This window comes from Adelges cooleyi, unplaced genomic scaffold (genome assembly GCF_023614345.1).
Source record: "Adelges cooleyi isolate 19-005CV unplaced genomic scaffold, UGA_ACOO_1.1 ACOO_flye_CR_arks_rails_tigmint_CR_PRNA_1, whole genome shotgun sequence".
NCBI classification, from domain to species: domain Eukaryota; kingdom Metazoa; phylum Arthropoda; class Insecta; order Hemiptera; family Adelgidae; genus Adelges; species Adelges cooleyi.
In genome coordinates, this window is record NW_026095751.1 from 1,024,611 (window position 1) to 1,038,458 (window position 13,848).

The window sequence follows — 13,848 nt, forward strand, 5'->3', positions numbered from 1 at the left end:
TCGGGCGGTTTCCCAGGTTTAAGCAACATAATTACCTCCGCTCTTTTCCATTGCTCGGGAACAAATTTCGGTCGCAAGACGGCGTTGAAGATGTGATTAAGGTGGATGATTGCCTTCTTAGGTAGCTCTTTAAGGATGCGTGGACTTATCTCATCGTATCCAGGTGCCTTTTTCGTGTTGATGTTGGTATCGATTTAATGGGCTACTTCAAGTGGTGTAAAGTGCCGTATGATTTCTCTTGTAGAAATGAGTGGCTGACATTGAATGCTGTCGAGTTCAGAAATTATGTCGTTTGGCTGAAATACACGTTCGAGATGATGTCCGTATACTTCAGCTTTACCTTGTTCACTGCGCGCCCAAGTGCCATCTTCCTTTCGGATGGGTGGTATATGAACGCGAGGTCTTTTTAATCGTCTTGTAGCTTTCCATAACGAGTAATCGGAATCGGCTGTTGCAGATAAGCCACACAAATACGATTTAAATGTTTCATTTTTCACTTCTTTGATTTTATCATGTAGCAATTTTCTAACTTGAATCCATTCGGTTTTATCGGATGGGTGTCGAGTTCTGTGCCAAATTCGTCTTGCTCGCCGCTTTTGTTGAACAAGCTCTCTGATTTCTTTCGGATAGTTAAACTAGCGGTCGTTGCCTTTTTGAGCTTCAGGTGTTGCCGTTTTTTATAGCAACATAAATAATATGTATTACAAACTTGTTTTCCCATATTTTTTGCCTTTTACTTTGGTAAATACAAAAAATTAGCTACAGATTTTTAAGAAAATCGAATATGATTAAAAAAATTGTGTAATCAATATTATAATGTTTTCTATATCAAGTTATATCGATTTTCCGAAATCTAATTATTATCCCACATAACTCACAAATTCGAAATCGACTGCCCCAACGAAAATGGTCGTATCTCGTTTTTTGCAACTTTTCAGTATGAACCAAACAAACATTCAAATTTAAATTCCTATTCTGTTTTTAACATATCAGTTTGGAAACAGAATCAGAATTTAAATATGAATGTTTGTTTGGTTCATCCTGAAAAGTTGCAAAAAACGAGATTAGACCCTTTTCGTTGGGGCAGTCGAAATAAGATGTTGTTATTTAATGTTGAATTTACTTTTATGTGGAGTTGTTAATGTCCTGTTTTAGGTCTACACATTGAACAACTATTGATATAGTCATTAGTTACAATAATTTTATTAGATCAAATTCAATTATTACATTAAATATTTTGATATAAGACAAATAACCACTGTAAGCTAATAATTTTTATGAAATACAATCGAGTACATTTTTGCTTCGATGCGAATTAACATTATTCTTGTAAATACACATTATTGACCACAGACCGTAATTCTGTTAGAAGAGGATGGGTGTAAATAGATGATAATCATATCTTTATTTAAGGGTCTTCATGTCTGTTAATATAAAGAAGATTCTAAAGCTCTTATGCCTTAGAGTATGTGATTAGATACTACACATGTGAGACTTTTAAGCGTACGATAGAAAACCGACGGAGAATGATGTTATGGTGTAAAAGTAAAATTTTTTTATTTTAAATTTTAATCAATGTATAGACGGGAAAAACCATCTAAAGTGTGGCATTTACTACACTATACGTATTATGTAATTTGAATATTATGTTTATTAAGTTGTAATATTAGGTTGATTTTACGCTTTGTATTTACTTTTGAAATATAGCACCTATGACTACGCTCATATTCGTTTTAATAGCACATGTTATTGTTGTTAAGCCTGCGACCATTGCAGATACCAAAACACAAAGTTGTTGTAGCTGAAGATGGATTTTTTGGTTCAAAATAAAGAAAGAATACTATCAAATAATAGCACAAATGTAAGTTAAGTATTTTACAAACGTGGTCATGGCAGTGGACGTTGCTCTCGCACTGGCTGACCTTTTACGACATTGTGCAATCTTCAATCCGTGTGTGAATCCGGGTCGTTGGTCCCTGTCTGATGGTGATGCCATCATTTGGCGAGTTGCCTATTTACAATACGTGGAACATTGTCGGTTTACATATAATTGTGCAATATTTACTGTGTTTTTGTACATTTTTACAATCTCTTGTTGACTACATAGTGTACAGTTAATACAATTTAATTTATTTATGCGAATATTGAGTGTTGTTTTTACATTCGTTTATTATCATGTTAACCTTTAGTTAAGTGCAAAGTATAAAGGAACCAGTTTAGGTTTTACATAAAGTTGAATATTGCGTATAGTATTATTAATATTCAGGGTATAGTCAAGTTAAGTATTATAATAATTATGTGACAATTATTCAATTTAGCAGTCATGCAACACCTCCCCTTTACAAAAAAAAAGTATTTCGCGCATATATTAACTGAAATACTTTTTATAATATTGATTACATATCTGTGTATCATTACATATTATTAGAGTTTACAATAGGTACTTAAAAATTAGTTATACATTTTTTTTGAATACATTAAGATAATTAGGTTAGTTCTTAGCAATGATTACATTTTTTGAATACATAAAATTAGTGATTAGTACGAGTTAGGTTAGTATTTAATAATGATTGCAACATTTTTTTTTAAAATTTTTTTTTATATATATCTGATTATTCTTATGTCTAAACAAAGTACAAATACAAATTACAAAAGAAATTTGTTGTGTTAGTATATTAATAATTATAGATAATATCCCTAGTTACTTTAGAATCTATAATGAAAAGGAACGTTAAGATTTATTTATTGACCATGACATTATTATTAATCATAATTCTACCTGATTCTGGTGTTTTTCCTTGAGCTCGGAGTGAGAAAAGACAATTCCTGTCTTTTCTTGAACTATTTGCGGAACATACACCTTCGTCTTCTGTGATGAGGTGCGAACAATCCGAAACAATAAAAAGGGGTAGACTTGATCTGAGGCTAGGACAATATCAGTTCTATTTAATTTTATGGTGTCTTTATTTTTATTTTGCTTAGCTTTGAACGTATGATTTACTGCAACTTATTATACTGATTTTATGCTTTGTTGCTGCGTCCATATTCGTTATAATAAACCTTGTTTTTATTATCATTAAACAATATGAAAAATATAAAAATATGTTATTTTTATCTCCAAATTGGTTAGAAGCTTCGAAGCTTCTTAACTCGAAGTTATGAAAGGTTTAAATTAACTCTGTACTCCATCCTCCCTATAGAAATAGACCAATAGCCTTTTTACATATGCTACTTGATGAGGTTTTACAAGGAAAAATATAAGCCAGGAAAGGTTGCCTGATTTAGCTGCTGGTATGGTCAGATTTTTCAAAAGTCAAGTTGTATTAAATAATCTTTATTTAGGGCACTATCAATAAACGTTGACTACAAATGCATATATTTTGCACACGAATAAAATTTTACTGTGTGTATTAAAGATTCCATACAACGAAAAAAAAAACGTTCTTAAACATCTGTTGTTTACAGAAAAACCGCAATGTTCAATAGTTACAAGGTTGAAATTGTTCTCATTTCTGACGTATATTTTTTTCTACAAGTTTAGTAATAGTACTTAGTTATAATTACCATAAACCATAGCTAGAATTGTTTTTCTTTATTTTTTACAACAGTATTTGAATCACAGCCATCAATTAATAATACATAATAAAATAATAGTATAACATAAAATGTATCTTAAATATTTTATCATCTTATACTTTTACGTCCACATACAAATAGCGAACGCCATTGATTTAACTGATGCGGTAATTATTGGTTTTATTGGTTTTATACAATAGCGTGTAGTTAAATGAAGTCAAGAAAGATGCAGTACTTAGTCACTTAAAAAAAAAAGGCATTGTACAAAATAACCGATGAAAACCCGTTCTGCTAACAACCAATTTGTCTAGTACGTTGATAAAGAATATTTAAAATAATACACTTATTTTTAATCATATTCAATTTTCTTAAATATCTGTGGCCTAGTTTTTCAATTACCAATGCAAAAAGCAAAATATATTGGAAAACATGTTTTTAGAACATATTATTTATGCTGCTATACGGTGTATAAACATGTTTTTACATGACTAACTCAGTTGAACAAAATACAATTTTTTATTATGATGTTTATAAACATCAATTCAATATTATGTGGTCAATAATGTGTATTTACAAGAATAATGTTAATTCGCATCGAAGCAAAAATGTATTCGATTGTATGTCATAAAAATTATTAGCTTACAGTGGTTATTTGTCTTATATCAAAATATTTAATGTAATAATTGAATTTGATCTAATAAAATGATTGTAACTAATGACTATATCAATAGTTGTTCAATGTGAAGACCGAAAAGCCCACCTAAAACAGGACATTAACAACTCCACATAAAAGTAAATTCAACTGTAGTGCCGAATTTTTTTCCCGTTTAATATGTTATGGGTACATATGAGTTCCAACTACTGGCAAATTTTCAACCCAAAAGTTTTAAAATGACCGCTAAAACCCCGAAAAACAAAAAAATTGTACCCCCCCTAGGGGGGTGCAATATGGGTATAGTTTAAGTTTGACAAAACTGACGTGTGCGGGCATACCAAATAATTATATCTTATACATTTCAACTCGATCCGACTCTTTTTCTCGAAACTATAGCCAGTAAAAGTTCTAACTTAAAAACTCGTACGGTATTTTTTTGTTTTTTCAACTTTCGTCTGTGAAGAATTAAACTTTTTCAACTTTTACCCCCCCAAAGTACCAACTAGATGAAATTTGCGATTTATAGAGTTGCTCCTCGAAGGAATTGGTCCAGTATTAAAAAAGTTACAGTGTATACAGATAAAAAAAAACACACATCAGAGTAAAACCAATACCTTCTCGCTTTGCATCGAAGCTAAAATGATGAGGGAGACCACCCAATGATAGAAACCAAAGCTCCACCCCCATTAATGGCCAACTCCACTATACTCTTATTTTAAAATATTTGTTTAAGCTCTGTCATCTTTTATAACTCTAACGCATTTTATTCGATAACTTTAGAGGTGACTGCTAATTGATTTAAACATTTAAAGTTATTTATACTTTATGCACCAGTTTTAAAGGCAAAAAGTATGTTTTTTTGTTATACGATGCATAAACATATTTCTTAGGGATATCAGATAAACCCATTTTTGCAGAATGTTATTGTGTTTAAAAACAGCAAAACAATCGTGTCCTCATTTCGGTAATGTTTTCAGTTTCGAGAAAAACAAAAATATTCCTAATCGTAAATGTTTCCTTATTTACATTACTATGACGTAGTTTAAACTTCTGTTGTTGTGAACATTTAGTTGCAAAAACATGTTTTTGTTATAATTCCAAGAGTACCTAGCTACAAGATACGATTGTAGGACATATTAAAAACTCTTTTACAGAAAACATTACTAAATTCTGATGTAGTTGACTAGTTTGTATTCACGATTCGTGTTAGTTGGCCTCCCGCCACTAATACGTTCATGAAATTGACCTTGAACAAAATTCTTTTTAAGAATATAGTAAAAATTGATAATATTGTTTATCGATATTAGATTTACAATTAGAAAGATAGTAATTAATATAATATTATGTCCATAACATTAGTAGGAACAGAAAGCGCTACTTATTAAATGGACAAGGGATGATAGGCATTATTTAACTAATATTGTTCTAGTAGACATTTAAAATATGCCGACTAACTTTTTAAAATTAGCGATTATTTTTAATGTTTTAAAAAAATGTACTATAAATTAAAAGTGTTTTAGTATGAACGGTATTTGTATGGACTTTGTCATCATTATGAAGTATAACCAAGTGTGTTTTTAATACATCTGGATTAACACCTGAGATTTAAGGGGTCTCACGACTGAGTTTAAAGTGAATTTGTTGAGGTGCATTGTACATGTAATTTTTTACTAAAACTTAACATTAAGCAATTCACTTTTGAACAAAAAATAGTAAATTGATTAAAATAATGATTTAAAACCATAAAAATAGTCGAACTAATTCCAAATTTGTACGGAGTATTACTTTAACAGAGTATTATAAATATACGTTAGCAATACAAAAAAAAAACCTTTTCTCGCCAAAGAGGTAGACATTTTTTAATTATTTTGGTTTTAAGATATAGTCTTATGGCTTTTTGTAATTTCTTAAGAATTATATAATTATTTTAAGGTTAAACACAATTGAAATCCGTTAACTATTTTTTACAATCAACACAATGTTATATTCAGGGCTCTATACCTTCTAAGTTGCTTATCCTTACATTGTAAGATTTAAGGTAGGTACTTACTATTAAATGACTCTGACAACGGTTACGAGTAGACAGAAGAGTGTTTATTAAAACGGGAAGAATACAAGAAAATTATATTAAAGATCAATTTTTAAAACATAAATTAACAATAAATATCAAACAGACATGAATAATGACACATTCCAAATTTCATATGCTTAGAAAAGAAATACAAATGATACAATAAACTATATGTATTAAAAATCCATTACATGAGATATCTACCACTGGCTGGTGTTGTAGTGTCCACTTTATATGCCGACATTTATAAGCAATTTAAACGTTTGCTTCGGCATATGCGTAGCTAAAAATTATAAGATATGTATAAATAAAAACAAACATTATGAGCTTTAATGAATGAACTATTGCAAGTATTATTAAGTTTTTACACACAATATTCGACCATAATATTTATTTTTAAAAGCCTACTCGACCCGATAATTTTATTTGTCTGCTTTATCGGTTTTTGATTATTTGATAATCTAAAATCATGATTAAAAAATGTATAATTCAGTGCAATCTAAAATAGTTTTGTAAAATTTGTAGAATAAAGACGAGAGCTTATTATTTTAAAATGTATTCTCCTTAAGTGCTAACTATCTTTTACAGACGACTTTTGCGCGAGAAAAAGTACCATTCAGAGAGTAAATGACTTTTTACTTTTTAACTGACATAGTTATAATATAATGGACAGTTGGGTTTAAAAAAACATCACAATCTCAAAAATATATTTGTAAAAAACCAAAGTAAAAATTAGTCAATTACTTAACTACCGAATAGAAATTACTGTTAAATAATAATAAATAAATTTATTATTTTAAATATTCTTTATCAACGTACTAGACAAATTGAGTGTTATCAGATCGGCTTGTTCGTCGGTTATTTTGTACAATGCCTTTTTTTTTTTTAAGTGACTGAGTACTGCATCTTTCTTGACTTCACCATTTGCTTTATGATGAGTAATTTTATCATCATATTCTACCGCTTCCCATATCTCGTCGAGTTGCTAAAATTATAATATATTTTTTTTACCGCATACGAATTTAAATATTATATAATTTCAATATTTTTTTTTTTAATTTCAGTGCAGTTTTAATGAATATGCCGCCGGGGACAGATTATATTTAGCCGCCCTTCACTACAAGTTAACCGATAAAACTACACGTTTCGAATTATATTTTTTAATCTTAACATAACATATAATATTGAATATTGATTTTTTAACTACACGCTATTGTAGATGATAAAAGCAATAATTACCGCATCAGTTAAATCAATGGCGTTCGCTATTTCCATGTGGACGAAAAAGTATAAGATGATAAAATATTTAAGATACATTTTATGTTATATTATTATTTTATTATGTATTATTATTTGATGGCTGTGATTCAAATACTGTTGTAAAAAATAAAGAAAAACAATTCTAGCTATGGTTTATGGTAATTGTAACTTAGTACTATTACTAAACTTGTAGAAAAAAATATACGTCAGGAATGAGAACAATTGCAAGCTTGTAACTATTGAACATTGCGGTTTTGCTGTAAACAACAGATGTTTAAGAACGTTTTTATTTTCGTTGTATGGAATCTTTAACACACACAGTAATAGTTGTATTCGTGTGCAAATTATATGCATTTGTAGTCAACGTTTATTGATAGTGCCCTATATAAAGATTATTTAATACAATTTGACTTTTGAAAAATCCGACCATGCCAGCAGCTAAATCAGACAACCTTTCCTGGTTTACTTATATTTTTCATTGTAAAACCTCATCCAGTAGCATACGTATAAAGGCTATTGGTCTATTTTTATAGGAAGGGTGGAGTACAGTGTTAATTTAAACCTTTCATAACTTCGAATTAAGAAGTTGTTATTTAATATTCTATTTTTTATTGATTTGCATTAGTTACAATACGTTTAGTAGATCAAATGAATTATGTATGTAGTACTCCAATTAGATTTGGTTAAAGCTTTGACCCAATTTGGAGATAAAAATAACATATTTTTATATTTTTCATATTGTTTAATGATTTCATATTTCTATATGATAGTAAAAACAAGGTTTATTATAACGAATATGGACGCAGCAACAAAGCATAAAATCAATATAATAAGTTGCAGTAAATCATACGTTCAAAGCTAAGCAAAAAAAAAAAATAAAGACACCATAGAATAAATAGATTAAAGTTTGAAAATACGTGATACACGGGTTAATTAATTTTTTATTTAATGTGAAGGTATCTTTACTTGTTTAAAACATTTTTTACCAATGCACAATTTTTAAAAAACATTATCGTGCTCTCCAAAAAATAATTTTCCGTCGATTTCCTATTATGCGTTTATAAGTCCTAAATAGTATTCAGTCAGATACATTAAAGAATAAAAACTTAATAATCTCCTTGTAATCCGATACTATTAAGCATACCGGGTGATTGGTTAACTATGGACCACTCAATATCTTAGAAGATATTAGACTTTTTTAATTTTTTTTTTTTTGTACTATTATAGTTATTAGGTGGGACAAATTTAATGTATTTTTCAAAATTTTAACACCATCCCTTATGCGTTAAAACCATATCAACTTTGGATTTTTAAATGGTAACCCCCAATTTTTTTTTGATGATCGTGTTTATTTTTTTTAAATTTAATTTTAGGCGTAAAAACTAGGTAAATCGATTGAGTAGTTAACGAGCTACACAGTTTTAAAATTAAAGGGAGTGTAAAAAATAAATTAAATATCTTGGAGACGCTAACATATTAAGGTGACACTTGACTGCTCTCTGTTATTATTTATTGACAATTAACTTTGACAATAGCTATAGTAGCGTTTAAAAATCATAACCGTACCAAACACTATTTACTTTAGGTAAATAATTCACCGATAGTAAATAATAATGATAACCGCTATATCGACTGACAAATATACCACCACTACACACTTTTACATTTATTTTATAAAATAGTAGGTATGTTTAATTTGTTATCAATACCTTGTGTATATTTTTCCAGCATTTAGCAATTATATGTTTTGGTTAATTTGACACATTTTGTTTATTCATGCGATTTGTACGTCTTAATTTCATAGTATATTATAATAATATAGTATCATAACTTACTAGATCTATGAACTTGTCAACATTTATTGTGTTTTAAATAATAACATTGATATTAAATATCCATAATCAATGTGAATACCAAGATGGAGTTTTGCTCAAGTGACAAGTCTATAAAACCTATAACCTTACTTATAAAATGTATGCACATCAAATATCAAAATTAAAGGTACTTATAATAATAATATGTTATTTAAAATAAATAGAGTAATTTGAATTATGCTTGATGATATTTTAATTAAAACTTTTATTTTTACAGTATTATGTCTTTGTTCTGAGAAACTTATAAATGTGTAGTTTTGTGTTTTAACATATTGGTATCTGAATTCAAAGAAAAAATATAAAATTTTTTATGAAAAAATTGAATCTTCAATCATCATTTACTGAATCAATAATAGGTAAGATAATGTATTTATTAATATAGGTGTATTGTATAAGTACATTTTTTTATTAGAAAAATATAATTAATCGTTTTTTATTATTCATGAACATATAAAATGTTTTTACATAATAAGTTTTTTTGGATTACTTATGTTTATCATACTTAATATGTTTAATTAAAATGCGTTACTTAAAAATTAACGTTTAACTTAAAAATTATCATACTTGTATAATTATAAAAAATATATGTGTATACTGATATTTGTTGCTTAACCATATAATTATTTAAGTATCTAAGGAACTTATTTAATTTTTTTAATTATATGTTTCAGTATGTTCAATATTAATATGGACTATCTCAACTTAAATTGATATTTGTTATTGTCTACAACTACACTACTACCAACGTCAAATTTGGTGTATTATATTATTGTAGTCAATCAGTCTAATCTAATTCCATCAATACATTGTCGAATGTTGTGGTATTCAATTTTCAGTAAATTTATAGGTGTTTTATTTTAAGGTAAAATATATAAGATCATCAGTTTGCAATAATTTAGTTAATTTCTATGAATTCATCTCTAACAATTTATTTTTATTATTATTATTTTTTAGTTACTGTGGCACACTATTGCAGATAACGGTTTTCCATTAAGTCAGTAAGAAGAATAAGATGGATTCACAAGTTCAAATCAAATATTAGACAACTATATATATTTAGTTATTCAGCTAAAAATGTAATTCAATAAAATAATTTAAAAGTACTTTATCATTTTAAAAGTGACATAAAGTTTTTAAACACACATATACTTAACATATCTATAATTATTATACATTATTTATTAATTATTAATGATGAATTCTTTATTTAATATTAATTTAATCTAAAATGCTGCTGAGAATGTTAATATTTCTAAAATATGTTATTGTCTTAATCCAAATCTTGAAATTATTTTCATGATGGCATAGTTTTGGCATTAGCTATTACAGAATTTATTGACAACTTTCTAGTGGTTTACGATTAAGTTTTTATAAGTAATAAAGTAAATAAAATTATAAAACACAAAATAGAAAAAAAAAAATGTTAACTATTGGATTAAGTGTAAAAAAGTAAATTGAATGAATATACTTATAAATATTTTTTAACTTAAATATGTAAATGGAGATGGATTTCTTCTAGTGGGAAATTATCAAACAAACTTTACCGTCCAAGGTAACTTCCTATAAATACATCACTATATACAGCAATATGTTGTACCTCTATTATTTACAAGTTAATTATAGATATGTTAATTTTATTTAGTCTTAGTTTTTCAATATGATTTAGCAAATAAAAATGTTTATTCGTATCTTATAAGCGTATTATTTATCTTGTTACTTGTTTTTTTATTTTACTATTATCATAATAAACATAACATAATATAGTATTTAAATGTTTGTTAGTAATATTATTATTGAATTTTAAGCTTATGACTGTTAAAAAAGCCATACAAAAACAAAAAAAATTGTACTTTTTCATTGTCACTCTAAATTTTTGTTTATACCTCGTACAACGAAAAAAACAATCATTTATTAAATAAAAAACATACTTTTACTGTTCATATTATGAACACATTAAAATAAGTAAGAATAGTCAATACTATGAAATATATACAGTATAATATACTAGTATAGTACAGTAGTGTAATATAATAAAGAGTTAATAAATAAATACAGCTTTTAATAATTAAAAATACTGAACTAGAAATAGTTAAAATTGACGCGTTACAACTTTAAATTATAAAAATGAAAATTTATTTTAGTGCACAAGTATTGGATGAACGTATTTCTTATGGAATCCTTTGTTATCTAAACATTTTAAGAAACACACTAGATGCCTTATAAAGATGTTGTTTGACATCTTAAGTACCTATCATAACCAGTTCAGACAAATGCTAAAATAGTTTCTGTACATATTAAGTTTAGTTTTTGTTTATTTCTGAATATATTCTGTACATATTATCTATTAACTGTATGTAATACAACATTATACTAAAAAAACAAAAAATTGAATGTTATTTATTAAAGTTTTTTTAAAAATATTTTCACTAACAGAATTAATAATTTGACTAGTTAAGACACCAGTACAAGTAACACTTATTAAGACCAAGACGCTAAATATTTAAAGTAAAAACCAAGATGCTAAATAACCATAATAATTGGAAAATTAGAATAATGAACTTTTTTATTAGTTTTCAAGTAGTCGTATTTTTATAATAATTTGTTCTGTGTTGATATTAATCTACACTAGTAACGAATCGTTTTGGTAGAACCACGGTATATACTCTATATAAGACCGTGATTAGACCACGGTAACCTATGGTTGAAATTGAAAAAAAAACTATTTACTAGGGCTCATAATATTGTTTGTTAACAGCAGCTAATGCCTAATATTCAATACGTACAGGTACACCGCACCGCTAGGAACACTACAGAAAAAACAGATAAGAAGACATTACCCATATAATATTGTTATAGATTTATTATTAGTTCGTTTTCATTGTGACCGACGACCGTCAACTATTAACTTTAATCTACAACCGTATCGTTAATCAATCTTATTTTGTGAAACGTGAGATCCGGCGATAAACGATTTTTTTCTTTAGCTGTAAAACTTATAAAAGCATCTCATATAAGCTAATATTATAATATTGTAGTACTAAGCTATAACTTTAAAAGTACTTGTCTGATTTAGCTAGTTTTTACGCCTAAAATTAAATTTAAAAAAAATAAACACGATCATCAAAAAAAAATTGGGGGTTACCATTTAAAAATCTAAAGTTGATATGGTTTTAACGCATAAGGGATGGTGTTAAAATTTTGAAAAATACATTAAATTTGTCCCACCCAATAACTATAATAGTACAAAAAAAAAAAAATTAAAAAAGTCTAATATCTTCTAAGATATTGAGTGGTCCATAGTTAACCAATCACCCGGTACAATTCAATTATATTTATTGATTAGCTTACAAACATTCATGGCCTTATTTTAATACATCTATAAAATGTTTGGCAATATTTACTTTTTTTTTAACCATATCTAAAAAATAAAAATTATAATTCGTTACAATATTTTGATCTACAAAAAAAATATTTTATCATTTTTTTTTTAATGATTATTTTATTTTCATGAAAAAAACAGGTGCTATTATAACGAATATGAGCGCAGCCATAGTTGCTATATTTCAAAAGTAAATACAAAGCATAAAATCAACCTAACATAACGACTTAATAAACATAATATTCAACTTACATATTATGTGTAGTGTAGTAAATATAAACCCCGTTTTAGATGGTTTTCCTATCTATACATAAAAAAAAATTAAAAATTAAAACATTTGATTTTACACCATAATATCATTATCCGTCGATTTCCTATCATACGCTTAGAAGTCTGACATATGTAGTATCTAGTCACATACTCTAAGACATAAAAGCTTTAGAATTTCCTTATTTACATTCACAGACATGAAAACCCTTAAATAAAGAAATGATTATCATCTATTTACCCCTATTCTCTTCTAACAGAATTACGGTCTGTGGTCAATAATGTGTATTTACAAGAATGATGTTGAAAACAAATAGCATTGCTGCTACGCATCGAAGAAAAATTGTATTCAATTTTATTTCATACAAATTATTAGCTTACAGTGATTATTAGTGTTATATCAAAATATTTAATGTAATAAATGAATTTGATCAAATAGAAGTATTGTAACTAATGACTATATCAGTAGTTGTTCAATGTGTAGACCAAAAAAAACCACCTAAAACAGGGCATTAACACACCTCCACATAAAAGTAAATTCAATATTAAATAACAACTTCTTATTTCGATCTTGTGAGTTATGTGGGATAATAATTAGATTTAGGAATATTGATAAAACTTTATACAGAAAACATCATAATATTGATTATAAAATATTTTTCATCATATTCGATTTTCTTAAGAATGTGTAGATTAAATTTTTTTATTTACCAATGTAAAACGAAAAAAATATGGGAAAACAAGTTTGTAATACATATTATTTATG

The 13,848-nt window shown here is 27.2% G+C and overlaps 1 long non-coding RNA gene across 1 annotated transcript; it reads left to right on the plus strand.

Moving 5' to 3' along the window:
• The first annotated feature begins 8,748 nt into the window (after positions 1-8,748).
• LOC126835303 (uncharacterized) lies at positions 8,749-11,321 on the plus strand. The gene is made up of 4 exons (XR_007685182.1): positions 8,749-9,563; positions 9,654-9,792; positions 10,108-10,298; positions 10,391-11,321. It is a non-coding gene; the product is annotated as an uncharacterized LOC126835303 (long non-coding RNA).
• Positions 11,322-13,848: the final 2,527 nt, after the last annotated feature.